At 48.0% G+C, this 15,459-nt stretch overlaps 1 protein-coding gene across 2 annotated transcripts in view; it reads right to left on the reverse strand.

Moving 5' to 3' along the window:
* The window catches only part of NHS (NHS actin remodeling regulator), a 338,321-nt gene that overhangs the window by 107,910 nt on the left and 214,952 nt on the right, over positions 1-15,459 (reverse strand). Inside the window, exon 1 of one of the 2 annotated variants that reach the window (XM_087859860.1) lies at positions 1-6,196. This exon is cut by the window's left edge and continues 23,077 nt beyond it. The exons of the other annotated variant lie outside the window; for it this stretch is intronic. The gene's annotated coding sequence lies outside the window, so the exon portion shown is untranslated. Of the gene's footprint in view, positions 6,197-15,459 lie in introns of those variants that run through there. 2 annotated transcript variants of the gene reach the window in all.

Consider the following 15,459-nt stretch of genomic DNA (forward strand, 5'->3'; position numbering starts at 1 on the left):
GTTAGTAGGTTAACACTTCTGAGCATGGAGACTGGGAAGCATTAGTTAAATTCTAAGTTTGGTCAAATATCCCTTCTTTAAAAGCTCCATGGCAATTGGTGCCTCGAAAAGTCTCCTCTTTCCCAACCAGACCGACTCTTGCATTTCAGGACACATCGGAAAAAAATGTAAAGATACAATTTGCTTAAAAAGTTCTGAGAGTCAGCATGGTATGCTGGACTTCGAGATTTGCCAAGAACTGTGGATTCTTTTACTTAAATCTCTGCTTCTTAGTGTTTTTGACAGAGTGTGTGGTTTATTCCTGGTCAATAACTGTTTCTTAGAAGATCAAGGGAAGAAAATACTCATGAGCTAGAATGAGTGGGTCCCCTTGGCCAAAGGACTGGCACCAAGGATCCACTTAGGAAAACTACAGCATCTCGGGTCCCACCCTAGACCTGCTGCTTCAGAATCTTTGAATGTAGGGGCCTGGAAATCTCGATTCGCAAGGTGCCCTGCTGTCAGGTTTGGGACTGCTTGCAAAAGCTCTCCTCCCCCGCCCCTCTCTCAGGCTGGGTTACTGAGAAGCAAAGTCTACGATGGGGATTCTTGGTCAAGCGGTGAGTAGAGGGGGTGCTCCTGTTAGAAGGGGCATGAGGGCAGCGGAACATGGCTGGGGACGGACTCAGCCCAGACACAGCCTCAGCTGGACCCTGAGTTCAGCCTGATCCTGCAGGGAAGTCTGGGGGCGCCAACCACACCCCAGAGCTGGTCTCACCTTGAGACAAGAAGGTTGGCAGGGCTCACATGCGGCAGACAGCAATTCCTGGAGGAAGGTGCAACCGTGGCCCTCCCGGCGGCTGGACGAGAGCCAGGCGAGGCGGCAAGAGCGGCGGCCACCAACCTGGCCCGCCAGGCTGCGGTGGCCTCGGCCCCAGAGTCGCCGTGGCTTCGCTCTCTGCCGAAGCCCTCATGTCTACAAGGCCTCTGCTGACTCAGCCACAGTTTCCCTTTCACAGGAGAGGTCTCAGAAGAGTTCAACTGTGTAGGAAGGTTTTCGGAATTGGATCGGGTCCTTTCGGTGACCAGGGCCGCCGAGCGGACACGCCAGATCACCAGCACATCAGCCCGAGCTCTCACTGGCAGGCTCAACTGCGCCAGGAGCTGGCCCGCATCAGTGTTCCAGAACCATTCTCGGGAGTTCCAGCCACACTCGCTCAAAGACTCCGTAACAAGCGACTCAAGGATCTGGATCCTCTCCCTGCTTGCTCGACAAATCGAGATGCAGGCCACTGAGCTTCCTTTGGCTTCTTCTCAATGGCTCCTAAGTAGGTCAGACCGCTTTGGAGGCTGGCCAACAGCTAATTTCATATTCACCACTGACCTGTTTTATTCCTCTGGTATTTCAGGAAAAAGAGGGGTGAATGCCTTTTCTCCTTGTTTGTCTGAGTCCCCGTCCCCAGAGCAAAATTTGTAGCCTATGCCACTGTGGTTTGTTCCGAGCCACCACTGCCCGTCAGTGGCCTGCTACCTGACCTTGCTTGCTGCCCATCTGCTGGGTTCCTGGACGTAAGAGCACATGTGCGGGACAGTAAAGGCCCAGCGGGCACTCGCTGGAGCAGCCTTGGCCCACAGCTGGTCCAGCCCCCACCAGGCTTAACGCCAGTGTCTGTTGAAGCAGTTCTCACCACATGGCCAAGAAATGGGGAGCATTGATGATAAAGCACACCCCAGTTCCCCATCTCTCAGTTGCTTTTCATCAGATCAGCCAGGTAGAGCGCATGTAGCACTCTCTCCCCCTGTAGGGCCCCACTGCTACTCAGTCTCTGCTCTCATCAAGGAAGTGCCACCATTTTGATTTTTTTAGGTGACAGCAGAGAGAGACCCAGGAAAGGAAGCATAGAAGGGAGTAAGGAGTGAAGGGTGCTGAAAAAAGAGAACAATATGCTTTCCTTTTGTGGTTCACTCAAATCAAGAAGCAGCTCGACATTTCCAACCAAAGTCTGGAGCTAGAAAAAGAAAAAACCCAGGCCTGTCTCAACCGTCTCCTCAGAAACTGCTCTGAGCAGCGCTTTTACTGAACTGTAAGATGTCAGTCCCCCTCTCTGTCTCACCCCAGATTTCAGCATTTGTTTTGTTTTGAGACACTTAGTTGTTGTTTTCCCTTTTTCATCACACACTGAGAAATCTCTGCAGCTCAGTCTGCACGGCAATCTGGCCCTCCCAGAAGAACAGAAGTTGTGATTCTTAATAGGGTTCTCCTCACTCTTCCCACTACATCTGAAGCCACCAGTGATGAGAGCTTCCTCACGGTAATGATACAATAATGATAAAATTAATATTCTGTTCATTCAACAGATATTTACTAAGTACCTACTTTGTGTCAGGCATTGTTTTAAATGTGTCATGTGTACAATTTCAGTTCATTCTCACAACTATCCTACGAGGTAGATACTAGTATTACCTCCATTTTATAGATAAGGAAACTGAGTGCAGAGAGGTTACGCAACTTGCCCAAGGCATTGGAAATGGTAAATGGTACAGTCTGGGCTCCTCACCACTAGGCTGGGTTACCCCAACGATAGAGGTTCGGGAACACATTATCCTGCCTCAGAAGGCACAGTCTCACCATCTCCTGTTACCCGAGTTCTAGCCCCACGCCAACAGTAAAGACCAGAATCGAAATCCCAGCTACCCACAGGAAATACCTGTCATTTGCTTTGCCGAGTGTTTCAGGGGGAACATCCACGTGCAGATGCAGCTGTGTGTGTGTGTGTGTGTAAGTCCATGGGTGGCTACATACATATATCCTTACATAATGCTCTCCCGAAAGCCTGGAAAAGGGGTTCCCATTCATAATAAAACTGAAAACAAGATTCTAACCTCTCCACCTTGCATGGCTCCCTACAGCTATTTCCACAAACTGGGATGGGAAAGGTATTAACATACCCTTCTGGTGAGGCTAGGAACCCTCGCCCTGGGCCTGAGCTGCCCCTCAGCTCCAGAACCTTCTGCTTGGCAGGGGCTCCAGTTTGGGCATGAACGACCACCAAGTTTCCACAAAAAGTTAAAAACAGAACTACCATACGATCCAGTCATTCCACTACTGGGTGTTTACCCAAAGAAAACGAAAACACTAATTCAAAAAGATTGTGTGCACTCCTATGTTCATGGCAGCATTATTTACAATAATCATGACGCGGAATCAACTTTAGTGTCCATTGACAGATGAATGGATAAAGAAGATTCAGTGTACGCTCTCTCTCACACACACACACACGTGCACGCGCACGCACTGGACTATTACACAACCATAAAAACGATGAGATCTTGTCATTTGCAACTACATGGAAGGGTATTCTGCTAAGTGAACCAAGTCTGACTGAGAAAGACAGATACCATATGATTTCACTCATCTAAAAACAAATGAATAAACAAAAAAAAAGAATCAGGCCTATAAATACAGAGAACGGAGGGCTGCCAGAGGGGAGAGGGTGAAGGGGAGTGCGAGACCCAGGCTTCCAGTCACGGAACGAATAAGGCACAGGAATAAACGGCACAGCACAGGGACTATAGTGAGTGGTATTGCCATCACGTCTCGTGGTGCCAGACGTGAGCTGCACTTGTGGTGAGCACAGCATCACGTACAGAGTTGTCAAATTACTGTGCCGCACACCTCACACTAATGGAATGCTGTGTGTCAACTATACTCACATAAAAAATTTAAAAAAAAATAAATTACCAAGTACGAGGATCACCACAGAGAGTCCAAAGATAAATTCATTCAAATGCAGCTGTTTTAGGAGAAGGGGCCAGAGTGTGTTGCATTATAAGTAAGGCCCCGAAGTTCCCATTTGTGTCCAAAAAGGATATAAAACTCTCCACGCCTGAATCTGACACGTCCTCCTACCAAAGTGAACACACCGGACACCGGCTTAAGCATCAGCCTTGCCTGGGGTGCTTGCATTCTCACGGCAAATCAGGCCTAAGGTGGACGGATAAACCCAGACTGGTGGAACCCCCAGCGTCGGTCAGCAGGTGGACGATTATCTGGGCAAGGAAAGGGAGGCGGAACCATCAGTTTTTCTATAGTTCTAGAAAGAGCTAACACTCCACTTATGATTTCTTGAGGATCCTAGTGAAAGCAAAAGTGCATTTTACCCAGAGAGGGGAAAGAACATGAAAATGGTCTTAAGAGCAGGACCATTCGGGGACAGAGAGAGCATAAGCTGATCTCCAAGGTCCTAAGAGTTGCAATACTCTGGTTCAACAGCTCCCCAATCTTTTGATGACAGACTCCTTTAGTGTGAGTGCTAAAGAAAAGGCTGGGCCCCCCAATCTGAATGTATTCAAGAGGGTGGCACAATTGCTGTCTTAGGTTTCTAAGTGGACTAATGAAAGGCATTTTGTGCCTAGCCGGTATTCTGTGGTCCTGGCTCCTCAGACACTCTGCGCGGGGGGACCCAGAGACGGAAAAATGAGGGGATCCAGCTCAATAAGGAGCCCAGGAAAACCTCAGTCTTCACATGTCATCAAGCATGAAATCATTTCCACCAGAATGGTGCTAGCCCTCGCTGAGCTCCTGATGGATGTGAATTACGTTTATTTAGCTTGGCTACCTCAGATAAGGAAATTCCAGCAGCTTCCCAGTTCCTTTTAGATTTATTTGAAATGACATCATGCACTCAGATGCAGGATTCTTGAATGAGTCCAACACGAGGAGAATGGATATGCTAGAATGATAAGCCTGGCTAAAAGCTTAAGCAGTCAACTAGGGTACAGGAGAACACAGGAAGGAGATAAAAGTCATGTCTCATTTGTCCACTCAGTGACAAGAATCAGACACTTGACCAGCCACAAAACTTGCAGTAACGGGACCAAATGGTTAGACCTGGAATTCTAGTCTTTCGTTTTGGGAGTCCAAGTAAGAGATCCCCCAATGTATAAAACGGGGTAGCTATTCATTCTCCTGAACTTGAAATGGTTTGGAGATGATGCAATTCACAAACAGAGCAAAGTCTTTAATGCCGGACAGGCTTGCTTTGGCTCTGACCTTTGAAGCCTGTCAAATCACTTCTGCGGCCTCTGAGTTATAAGATGCTAACCTCAGTGCTGTGTCTTTACCCTGAGTGTTTGGGGCCCGGAGTTTCATTCCAGTGCGTCCTTTACCTTTTGGAAAGCATTCCAATGATTCAAGTCAGGAAGACAAAAGGCAAGAAGACCTGCTTTATCTTTCAGACACTGATGTGGAGTTCATCACTTATGAACTTAGCCAACTTCCCAGGCCTCGGTCCCAGGAAGCACAACAGCCTGCTCTGGTCTTTCCTGGTGTCACCCCGTTTAACATCCTGCCATATCCAATCAGAGAGCAGTTCGTTCCAGAGATGGCTGGGACAGCAGTATATTTCACAGCCGTATCAGTGACAATGTGAGATTATTCTGTGTACATGAAAACAGCAAATGAGAAAGTCCCAGAGGGCAAGCTGAAAGGGAACCTGCCATTGCTAACTGTGGCTACACAGTGATTCCCCCATTCCCAGTCTTCTGTCAAACATCCTAACAAGCCTAAGAAGAAACCCACTGTGTTATGTGCAAACGATGAATCATGGAGCACTACATCAAAAACTAACGATGTACTGCATGGTGACTAACATATCATAACAAAGAAAAAGAAAACAAAACAAAAAAGAAGAAGAAACCCACTGTGGTGCCAGTTTTCTAGACGACTCAGGAGAATGATGACCTTGTCCTCATCGGGCTTCTAAGCACTGAAGAACTAAGGGAAGGGATGGATAAGGAAAGCAGAGGATAGAGTTTAGATCTGCTCTAATGTGGCAGCCACTAGCTGTACGAGGCTACTGAGCCCTTGAAATGTGGCTAATGTGAATAAGGATTTTAGTTTTAATTCATTTGAATGCTGATACTTCTTTCAGTTATTGGAAGAACCTGAATATGCGAATCTACTTTTTCAAATTTTGTGGAATTTTGTGAAATCTAAATATAGCTACTAAATATTTCAAATTACATAAATGGCACGCATTATATTTCTAATGGACATCGCTGGTTTCAAAAGAACAAAATCAAAACATTTCAAACTGATGTTTTTACAAGTAAGGATTATAAAGTATTGAGAAGAAAATATGGGTTTTTAATCAGCTGAGAACTGAACTAAGTCACAGTGATTTGGAGTAAGTTAGCAACCCTCCCCACCACCCCCTCCCCGCCCCTGAGTGGGCCAATTTGGGCTTGCCTGTTCATTGGAGGCTTCCATGGTAAAGCTGATTGGGGTGTTCTAGAACAGTGGTTCTCTAATTTTTGGTCAGGGGGTCCCTAAGATCCTTTCAGGGAATCTGCAACATCAAAAGTACCATCACAATGATACTTGCCCTTTTGACTTTTCCTCTCTCCTGGGTGACACGTGACACCATACCATCTAGAAGGCAGAAGAAGACAGGAGAACCCCGCAGCCTCCTATTAAGTCACTCTTCCAACATTTTTGTCTCAGGAAATAGAGTTATTTTTGCTCAAAATATTTTATTTCATGCTATCTCCCCCCTGCCCAGACACAGACACATGAAAGGTAGGCAGAGAGCCTGGCTTCATCGTCAGGCCTGGCTCTGCGAACCACAAGGAACGGTAGGAAATGTAGTCTGGTCGGTGCCCAGGAAGAAGAGGAAAAGGGGACACCGGTGAGCAGCGGCCACCCCGTCTTGCTGCCCGGAGAGCCCACAACACTTGGCGGGGGCCATGAAAGAGGCCCCCTGGGAAGGCTTTCCCTGCGCTGGCCTCGGAGCTCACGAGCAGCTCTCCCCGCACCTTGCCTCTAGCCCCAGGGTTCCAGCCTCCGGAGCCCGCAGACCCCGCCTGGGCCCAGAGCCCGAAATGCATGGCCCGCGGCACTCCAGTCCCCACCAACCCATCCCAGCGGCTGAGCGGAGTCACAACCCATGCCAGCTCACCCGGCCACCCGCTGGACCCCGACAGCCGGGCCGGACCACCTCGGCCCGTGTCGCCCCGGCCTGTCCCACCCTCACGTGAGAGGACAGGCCGGTCCGACTCCTGGCTTCGCCGGAGGAGGAAACGCTGCGTCGGGGCCACCACAGCCGCGGGCAGGCTGTCTTCCTGACAGATGTGCTCTGGGAGGCGCTCCCAGACGCCTGCTCAACTAGCACGGCTCAGGCCACATGCTGGTGCTCGGGAGCCCGCGGCGGGGGACGGGTAACTGCGCTCCAGAGCCGCCGGCCCGCGGCCCCCAGGCCAGGGCAGGCCCTCTGCCCACGTCTCCCCGGCCCTGCCACCCGCCCTGCCCTCCCTACGGAAACCCGGGCAACGAGAGGAGGGCTGAGGGAAGGCCGGTGGAGGAGTCCCTCCTCGCATCTACACTGCGGTCCTAGCAATTCGGAGTGCTCCGTCAGACGGTCAAGAGAAACAAGAGATAAAATGAACTTGTGGGACTTCATCAAGATAAAAAGCTTCTGCACAGCCAAGGAAACAGTCAGAAAAACTAAGAGGCAGCCCACGCAATGGGAGGATATATTTGCAAATGACACTACAGATAAAAGACTGCTATCCAAGATCTACAAAGAACTTCTCAAACTCAATACACAAGAAACAAATAAATCATAAAATGGGCAGAAGATATGAACAGACACTTTTCCAATGAAGACATACAAATGGCTAACAGACACATGAAAAAATGTTCAAAATCATTCGCCATCAGGGAAATTCAAATCAAAACCACACTAAGATACCACCTTACGCCAGTTAGAATGGCAAAAATAGACAAGGCAAGAAACAACAATTGCTGGAGAGGATGTGGAGAAAGGGGACCCCTCCTACATTGTTGGTGGGAATGCAAGTTGGTACAGCCACTCTGGAAAACAGTGTGGAGGTCCCTTAAAAAGTTAAAAATTGAGCTACCCTATGACCCAGCCATTGCACTACTGGGTATTTACCCCAAAGATACAGACGTAGTGAAGAGAAGGGCCATATGCACCCCAATGTTCGTAGCAGCATTGTCCACAATAGCTAAATCGTGGAAGGAGCCAAGATGCCCTTCAACAGATGACTGGATTAAGAAGTGGTGGTCCCTATATACAATGGAATATTACTCAGCTATCAGAAAGAACGAGTTCTCAACATTTGCTGCAACATGGACGGCACTGGAGGAGATAATGCTAAGTGAAATAAGTCAAGCAGAGAAAGACAATTATCATATGGTTTCTCTCATCTATGGAACATAAGAACTAGGATGATCAGTAGGGGAAGGAAGGGATAAAGAAAGGGGGGGTAATCAGAAGGGGGAATGAAACATGAGAGACTATGGACTCTGAGAAACAAACTGAGGGCTTCAGAGGGGAGGGGGGTGGGGGAATGGGATAGACCGGTGATGGGTAGTAAGGAGGGCACATATTGCATGGTGCACTGGGTGTTATACACAACTAATGAATCATGGAACTTTACATCAAAAACCAGGGATGTACTGTATGGTGACTAACAATATAATAAAAAAATATTATTATTTAGAAAAAGAAAAGGTTTGAAGTGGAAACAAAGAGGGAGCTTTGCGTGCATGTTTCACGGAAGCGAAAAGGCCGCCCACCCAGCCTCCACAGGGGCCGCACCGAAGAACAAAAGCTGCTCTCTCCTGGCACTGAGAGCATTAGACTGGCTCCCACTGCTCCTTCCGGAAGGGGCCGCTCACCTCACCCTGAGGCCCAGACAACTTAGAGAACGCGACAGCTCGAAGCACTCCTCAGCCCAACGCCCCGGTTCTACGCCCGAGGGACAGGAGGCCCGGGCCACATGGCTGAGGGGCTGAGGACGGCGGCACTCGGCCAGAAGCCCAGGCCTGCGATCAGCCGCCAGCAGCACCCTCTCGGCAGTCCTGGCTCCTTAGAGCTGCGGAGAAGGAAGGAAGGCGCAAGACCGAGTGGCAGGAAGGGGAAGATCTCTGAGGATAAAAGCCAATGGGCAGAAGCAAAATGGAGACCAGGAGAAGCCATGATTGGGGCAGACCAGCTTGGAGGGGCAGAAATGATCCTTCAGCATCTTTTTTTTTTTTTTTTTAAAGATTTTATTTATCCGCTTGACAGAGATAGAGACAGCCAGCGAGAGAGGGGACACAAGCAGGGGCAGTGGGAGAGGAAGAAGCAGGCTCCCAGTGGAGGAGCCTGATGTGGGGCTCAATCCCAGAACGCTGGGATCACGCCCTGAGCCGAAGGCAGACGCTTAACGACTGAGCCACCCAGGCGCCCCGATCCTTCAGCATCTTGAAAAGAAGATGGGCAAGGAAGCCAAGAAAGAGGTCAAATAAAATCAAGGGCCAAGGCTTCAGAGTCTGACCTCCACCTGCCTGCCCTTGTGTCCTTCCCCCGTGTCGGGCCTGACTCCTTACTCAGAATGCCCTCCTCTTTTCACCTGCCTCCTGCACATTCCCTGTTGGCAACGCCATGGGTACCTCGGAGTCACCGTGTCCAGAACTCCCCGGCCCCCAGTGCACACCCCCTCCTTCCCAGGGTTTCCTGTCTCAGAGGAGGGCACCCCCACCTCTACGGCCCACGCCCAAGCCAAACACTCGGGAAGACCCTGGATTACAACCCTCTGCCTCAGTCCCCACGCCCAGTCTGATTCCAAGTGCCAGAAGTTCTAGCTCCCGAGGACCTCCAAACCCCACGGCTTCCTGGGACACCTGCCCTCCCCCACCACAGGCTTCGTTTAGGGGCTTGGGTTGGGGTGATTTCTCCACAGAGCAGCCAAGCTTCTTCCTAAAACACATTTCTCTCCTGTGCTTTCAACCTGTTTCATGGCTCCCCACTGCTGGCAGGCTAAAATCCAGACTCTGGAAAGAGAGCAAACAAGGCTTTCCATAAAGGACCCTCAGCCTTGTGCACTTGGCACTACTCCCCGCCCTCCAACCCAACCCACTCTATGCTCCCACTCCTCCAGACATTCTCTGCTTCCTTGACAGGTTACTCTCTCACTTCGGGGCCTGATAAAATAGGTCCCTCTGCCCGGTATATTCTCTTTCCAGATTCCTGTATGGCTAGCTCATTCTTTGTTATTCAGGCTTCAGCTCACACATTATGGGAAAACCTTCCCCAGAGGCCTTCATGACCACTGACAAAATCTTTTCGGCCTGGGCATTTTTTATCACATTGAGCTATTTGAATTTTTTTCACAGAATGTTATCTCCATCTGACACTTCCTTGTTTATCGTTGTCTGTCCCCCACTTGACTGGGACCTCCTTGGGAGCTGGGCCATTTCCTATTTTGTGCACCATTGTGTCCCAGCACCTAGAACCAGGCTCCTCCCTAGAAGAAGCTCGATAAATGTTCGGCAAAGGAATGCAGGAAAGAGTAAACCATCGAGATCTGTCCTGGGCCATAAACAAGGTGATTTGGCTCTAACTGCTCCTTGTATTTTTGTTTTCAACTGTTTTCACTAAGGGGCTTGGGCCGTCAATTAAGTTGCAGCTCTTAAAAACTCACAGCAACTAATAAAATGAAACCTGGAAATGGATCCTGCTCTTGCTTCTAATACTGATTTATGCTTTGACAGTTAACAGAGCTAAAGTCAGTTTACCTCCTTAAGTTTCCCAGTGGAAGAGTGGCCTTAAGTGGCCTGAGGACCAGCTCATGAAAGACCCTAAGGCTATGGCTCGTGCCTGATGACCAAAATCACCCTGTCATTCATTCCCTTTCTCACTCGGTCAGTGATCCTTGTAGGCCAGGCACCGGGTGGATGCGACAGGGAGCCAAGTTAAAATGGCTTCTGCCTTCTAAGACGTGTGGTCCAGAGGGGAAGAGAGTCAAGATCAAGAGCTAGATGTTACCAGCCAGTAAATGATGAAGGCGCCTGGGTGGTGACAAGACTACAGAGTAGGAGGCAGGAGAGGTGAGTAACCCAGACATGGCTGGGGGTTAGGAAAGTCTTCACAGAAAAAAAATCATAAAACTAAAGCCTGAAGCCCTTGGTAATTCATAAGGATTTCTGCACCCTCCCCTCGGTCCCCTGGAGAAGCTGCTTACTTGAAATGATCACTTTTTACTACATGAAACTGTCCAGAGTTGCATGGGCCCCAGATAAAAGACTGACTCGAACCAGAAAATCATAGTAACCATGTGGCTTAATTAGACACGGTGATCAAAGAGCCACATGGCTCATTGGTTATGCTTTTTCACAACCTACTATTCAACACCAGCAATGTGCTCTGCACGTTCCATTCCTCCTTGAGATTTGTAAAATGTGTATAAGGAGAAGATTGATTCTCCACTACATCTATAAGAATATTAGTTAGGGTAGGCTAACTCATGTAACAAACAACCCCCAGATCTCACTGGCTTTGTACCACCAAGTTCAATTTCTCGCTTATGTCACACCCAAGACGGTTCAGCTGAAATGCTCTGCTCCATGCAGTCGTTCAGGGAACCAGACTCCTTCTGTCTCGTGCTCTCGCCATCGCCCGGGAGTCTAGGGTCCTCCACCGGACAGTCTGTACCGACCGAACAGGCAAAGGAAGAGAAAGAGTGCGGAGGACTAGAAGGGAAGATTTTAAGGCCAGGGCTGAAAGAGCATTCCATTACTTCTGCTCACATACTACTGGTGGTAATTCAGTCATAGGGTTCCATCTAACTACAAGGAATGCTGGGAAATGTAGTCTATCTGTGTGTATGGGAAGAAAAGAAAGTGAGGTTGGGCAAACACCTAGCACTGTCTCTGCCACGAGCACACTTAACAGTGAGCTAAAGTACAGAATGTATGTGGTCAAGGCAGTGGAAACGGATTGGTGGTATTGTGTAAACCAAACAACCAGCCAGCCAACCACAAACAAACTGTGAGCTAAGTCTTAAGTAACTGACTCTATTTCTCAGTTGGTGAGTTAATCCTGCTTAAAATCTAGTCAAAGCACTCTCTTTTCCAGGGACGATAGGAAACAGTTATTAATTAATGAAACTAATTTCTCCATCTAATGCACAGGATGTAGCTCTGCAAGGGCTCAAGTATGTAAAATTAGTAGAAGGAACTAATACTCAGCCATATTCTCAAGAGCATACCTGATTCTCTGTCTAATCACTTACTCTAGGGATATTTATTAAATATGTCAAGCCAAATTTAAGTCTGCACATCACATGTCTATATTCCAAAGCGAACACAAAAAGCCATACTTTTCCTTGCCCATTGCGGGGGTGGGGGGAACCCAACATGAATAAACACGCTTAAATATGTATGGGTCTCTGAAGATATTTATTTGTGCTTAGAGAAATAAAAGTTTGCAGAGCGCCTTGCAATTTTCTGATAAAAGTTGCTCTCTTAAGCACAAAGCATTATTTGATTTGTCAGAACAAAATCAAGGAGCAAGGTGAAAGACTGGACACGTTGGGAAGAAGCCAAGAATTAATGATGTGGATTTGGCAGTGCTGTGCTAACTTCAAAAGTAATAATGATTAAATATACTGAGTACTTATATATCATCGACTCCTAAACAAAGCCGAAAACACAGAGAGTTCCAAGGGCAAGAAATGTGTCAGCACCACACTGTCCCAGATCACAAATGCAGACCACCCTCAGGACGCTTATTTGGATATGTAATGAAATAATTGACAAAAGCCATTCGGAGGGCCATGACTCAAATGTGTCAGCGGATCCCGACGTCTATGGTTCACGCGGCTTGGTAGCACAGAGGTCGGCACACATTTTTCACATTAGCGAACAGATGGAAGCCGTAATTCCCGCCATAGCTGAAGGACGCCTCGCACCCAACAGCCGCAGAGAATAAGCTCATTTGGGGAGAAATGTGCCGTTTCCATCCCAGAGCTCTGTGAGCTGCCGCGGAACCACGCATCCAACCTCGGACAGCATGCTTCTCCGGGGGAGCGGAGGGGGGCTGCACCTGTTTCAAAACCTTGGGGTCTAGAGTCATTTCGGTTTCCCCTTCGGCCTCAAATATCATGTCAGAGCCAGCCGGCCTCACGTCAGGGCCAGGCTCTGCCTCGCCCTCACAGAATGCTGGGCCCATCAATCCCTAAGCTCAGCTTCCTATTAGAACCAAGTAACGCTGAACACTTCCACGGCTTTGCAGGAGACACGGGTGGCTAGACACTAGGTTAAGTGACACACCTCATTTTCATTTGTTCCAGAACATTTTTGCTCTAAACTTCTCAAGCTCTAAATTGGTCTCTGGGGTGCCATCCAATGGGAAACTTGCAGGAAGGGGAAAAATATATTCAACTATTTTGGATTTGGAAAATATGCTCTTTGGCTGAGAAAGACGTTTTCCACATATTTGATCACTCAAAAGCTGTTAAGCACTGAAACTTCAAATATGTTCGAATCTGATAAAAGCCGTGAGCATCTAAAAGCATGTCACCCCAGTGCTGCAGACAACAAAACATGTGATTCATACAGGTGCCGTTGGATGCCAGTGTAGACCTCGACTACAGAAAAAAACACAGATCAGTGTGGCTGTGTGGGGGACAGCTGCTGTGTAGACGGACCCCAGTCTACAACCCAAAAAGCCTGGCAATTACATGGGCCATTTCATCCCTGGATTTTCACATGCTTCCGCAACAGAAGCCTATTACCTTTCGTGGCAGCCCCAGAAGTCCAGGAGGGAGGCCCCAATGTCACAAAGAACTTGCTAGCAAGGCTGGCTAACTGGACTTGTCTAACAACTGTCCCAATCACACTTTTCTCCTTTTTAAAAATTAAGTAGGAGCAGAGGAATGAACTACATGATATTGAAAAATCTTTGTTTTCCTTGGGCTATGAATTCTGAAACGGTAGCCTCTAGCCGCACGCGGCTACTGAGCATTTGAAGAGAGACTAGTGTGAGCGAGGAACAGAACTTTAAAATTTTACCTAATTTTAATTCGTTTGAATTTAATTTGAAAAACTGTTGTTAAATTCAGTTATCAGAAAAATTTTAAACACTTTTGGGAGAACGTAGATATGTGAATCTACTTTTTCAACTACAAATTATATAAAATCTAAATAGATCAAGTATTTCTGATGAAAATTTAGCATTTGAATTAAGATGTGCTGTAAATATATAATAAACACCACATTTTGAAGGCTTAGCACCAAAAACAGGAATATGAAAATGATTAATAATTTTTTATTGGTTGCATTCTGACACAGTAATAGCTCAGATCTAGTGGGCTAACTAAAATATATTCTTAAAATTAATATCGCTTCTTGTTGCTTTTTAAATATGAGTACTAGAAAATTTAACATATACATGTGGCTCAAATTGTTTTTCTATGGGGATAGAGCTACTCCAGAGTGAAAAGTCTCACGCACACAGGTATCATCTACCTGCCCCCCACGTTCCTGCCGCAGATGCACATACATACAGACCCCCACGTAGAAAATAACAAACGACAACTCAATATCTAGTACCAAGATCTCTGAAGAGGTGGCCTCACCCAGACACTGAGGGCTGTGACAGAAGCCACAGTATCTCTGACTCGACTTGTCCTTGAAGGACTTTGGGCAAATGAATCCGCCAACTGTCCTTACGGCAGTGGATGCTGACTTCCCCTTCCTCCAACACAGGGGTGTTCTTTACTCACTCAGTTCATTTCTTGAGCTGTCTTAGGGCCAGGCCACTTGCTAGGCACTATAGCAGGGCCCGGAGACCATTCCTGGGCTCAAGGGCCTTGTCCTCTAGTTGTTGCCAAGCATGTAATTAACTAACTAGATTGTTTTCTAGTTGGTTAATTGTTTCAGGCTGAAATACACACTGAAATTGAGCTCCCAACCAAGGGCTCCAGAAGCACAGGGTGCAGACTGATGAGTTCTATCTATGTCCAGAGATCAGAGTGGGCTTTCCCTGCGGTAAGCGTGCAAGATGAACAGGACAGACGAGGAAGATTTACCAGTGGGAAACTGGAAGGAGGGGCTATAGATGGTGGAAGCAGCCTGGGCCAAGGGAAGGATGTGGGTAAGGGTGTGTGGTGTGCTCTGGGAATGGAGAGGCGGTAAAAGGGGAGAAGTCTGGACAGATGAGGCTGGAAAGATGAGGCTGGTCCTCTCCAAACAGACCAGATGATGAAGAACTGGGAATGCCAAATGAATCCACTGAATCCAGCGTAGTTTTAGAAGACAGGTGTGACAAGCTAATGGAGACTATGGCAATATTCCAGGCAAGAAACGGCAAGAGCCTGCCCTGGGGGTGGGGAAATGGCAAAGAGGGGGCATGTGCATCAGGCCCAGAGGAGGAATATTAGGCTGTCAGAGCAGTAAGGGAAGAGAACATGGAGCCAATGGTGTTGTCATCAGGCAAGATTAGGGAACACGGGAGGGAGAACAGCTCGGACACGTGGTGGTGTGTAAAAACCAGCACTGCAACTCTTTGGAGGCAAGCCTGGATTAACACAAGACACTGATTACACAGCTCCAGACCCCCAGACCGGCTCTGTGCCTAGTGCTGTACTTGGCTGTCACAAAAAAACCGTTATCACACGATGGAGATGGGA

The sequence above is a fragment of the Ursus americanus genome, chromosome X, assembly GCF_024610735.1.
Source record: "Ursus americanus isolate L20-20 chromosome X, mUrsAme1.1.p, whole genome shotgun sequence".
Taxonomy (NCBI): Eukaryota; Metazoa; Chordata; class Mammalia; order Carnivora; family Ursidae; genus Ursus; species Ursus americanus.